Genomic DNA, 2870 nt, shown 5'->3' on the forward strand with positions numbered 1-2870 from the left:
GACCTGGGTCAGCTGGAGTTGGGGAATTCTGGACGGAGTGTCCAGGACTTTGCGGGGGACGCCGGGAGACGTTAGAGGCTCCCTTACTTCTCAACTTCATGACTGCTACTCGGTGCCCTTCCTCTAGCGCCAACTGTTGCTGGAAATTGGACCCGGGGGCAATCTTCGGTCGAGGAGAGGGAGCGGAAGGTGGTTACTCACGGCGAGGCGGTGGTCCGTCGACGGGCGGCGTCCTCCGTCTGGGGCGATCGGAGAGAAGGAGCGGCTGGTTCCCGTGGCTGGGCGACGATCCGACAGTGGGCGGCGTCCTCCGTCTGGGTGCCTGCACACGAACCGGTGGCCGGGTCTTCCGGCGCCGGCCCTCCGACGCTCAAGTCAGGGAGGGGGCAAATCGTGTAGAGTAGAGGTAAACAGTGCTTGTCCAGAGTATCGATTTTCCAACCCCCTTTTATAGACCGGGGGTCGGTTTACCTGCGATGTAACGGGGCGAAGCCGTAGTACGGCTCGGCATGTCGTTCAGGTCGGCGCTTGGTCAGGCGAATCATTGCACTGATGTCGGCGATGAGGGCGTCGTACAACCCGAACTAGCACGCTACCAGGCGAATTTATTGCATCAGTGTCGGAGGTATGGCCGAGATCAGAGACTTATCACAGTCGACTAGACTCTGCTGGGCTTATTTGCCGTGGAGAGCTGGGAGTCCGTAGATGACAGGAGTCACGTGCATTAATTGTTGAGTGAGCCGGAGATCCACATTTATTGTGGAATAAGCCGGAGATCCACATTTATTGTGGAGTAAGCCGGAGATCCGCATTTATTGTGGAGTGTGCCGGAGGATCACAGCGGTCATGCGCAATAAATGCCGGAGGGGCGTCATAGTACGGTCTCTGGCCGGACCTCGGAGACGTACGGCCGTAGTAGGTGGATGACAAAAGTAGGCCTCGAACATTGGGGTTTCTCTTAGGTCGGAGGTTCCGAGTTCGGATGCCGACTTCGGCCTTCCAGGGTCGACGATTGTGCGGCTTCTTAGGGGCATTCGTGTCATTTGGGGAAAAACCTTATTCCCCCAACACTACCCCGTTCCGAGTTCGGATGCCGACTTCGGCCTTCCAGGGTCGACGATTGTGCGGCTTCTTAGGGGCATTCGTGTCATTTGGGGAAAAACCTTATTCCCCCAACAATTACCATTCTAGTTGAAGCATGATTAGATTGAGTTGAGTTTCCAGTCAAATCCTCTTTTCTATCCTTCCAACCCAATTTATTAAGTGTAGTCATTATTTTCATTGTATAATTAAATATTATAATATGATAACAGGTAAACAAGCCCTTTATTTGTTTTAGTAAACAAGGCCTTGATTTAAATCACTGTTAGGTAAATATATAATGAAATAAAGAGCGTCTGATTCTTTTATCATTACCATCATATATAATAAAAGTTCTAATTTTCAACTGTAATAAAAAAGATGAAAAACTATCCAACAAAATAGAAATAAGCCTGACCCTTACTCTGATTTTGTTAATATCCAAGAGATTTATTAAAATGCAACCACTTTTCTAATCACATGAATTTTTCTTTGTGTGAGGACCCGTGCGGGCGTGTGTTTAGTCCCACATCGGTTATTCGCTGGGTAGATCTTGAGTACTTATACAGGATCAAGGAACCCAAACAATACCTTCCGGCTAGCCATTTTGGGTAAGGTCTTGGGTTGTTACAAATGGTATCAGAGCGGACCCGACCCATAATCTATGTGGACTAGGGGACACTGCAGCACGGATCCATTGGGGCTAATCATGAGCCGATTGTGGTGTTTATGACTAGATTTGAATGGATTTGAACCCTTAATCTATGTGAGGACCCGTGCGGGCGTGTGTTTAGTCCCACATCGGTTATTCGCTGGGTAGATCTTGGGTACTTATACAGGATCAAGAAACCCAAATAATAACTTCCGGCTAGCCATTTTAGATGAGGTCCTGTGTTGTTACAAATGGTATCAGAGCGGACCCGGCCCATAACTTATGTGGACTAGGGGATACTGCAGCACGGATCCATTAGGGTTGACCATGGACCGATCATGGTGTTTGTGATTAGATTTGAATGGATTTGAACCCTTAGCCTGACGAGGACGTCAGGGCTTGAACAGGGGGAGTATGTGAGGACCCGTGTGGGCGTGTGTTAAGTCCCACATCGGTTATTCGCTGGGTAGATCTTGGGTACTTATACAGGATCAAGGAACCCAAACAATACCTTCCGGCTAGCCATTTTGGGTAAGGTCTTGGGTTGTTACAAATGGTATCAGAGCGGACCCGGCCCATAATCTATGTGGACTAGGGGACACTGCAGCAAGGATCTATTGGGGCTAATCATGAGCCGATTGTGGTATTTGTGACTAAATTTGAATGGATTTGAACCCTTAGCCTGACGAGGACGTAAGGGCTTGAACAGGGAGAGTATGTGAGGACCCGTGTGGGCGTGTGTTTAGTCCCACATCGGTTATTCGCTGGGTAGATCTTGGGTACCTATACAGGATCAAGGAACCCAAATAATAACTTCCGGCTAGCCATTTTGGGTGAAGTTCTGGGTTGTTACACTTTGTATCTTATGCGAACCTCAAGTTTACCTTATCACTCTCTTGACTCCTACCTTTTGATCTAATTATAGAAATCAAACATAAATTCTTTTTAATAATATCTAATCAAACATTTGATAGTATTTCTGTCTAGCAAAATTCGCAAGGGGGTATATGAAGTAAAATAAAAAAAAATATAATTACCAAATACAAAAGTGAGAAAAAGGATATATAAAACTAGTTTACAAGATCATATAAGAGTAAAATAAAAAGATACATTTATCAAATGCAAGATAGATAAAATT

This window comes from Phoenix dactylifera, chromosome 8 (genome assembly GCF_009389715.1).
Source record: "Phoenix dactylifera cultivar Barhee BC4 chromosome 8, palm_55x_up_171113_PBpolish2nd_filt_p, whole genome shotgun sequence".
NCBI lineage: Eukaryota > Viridiplantae > Streptophyta > Magnoliopsida > Arecales > Arecaceae > Phoenix > Phoenix dactylifera.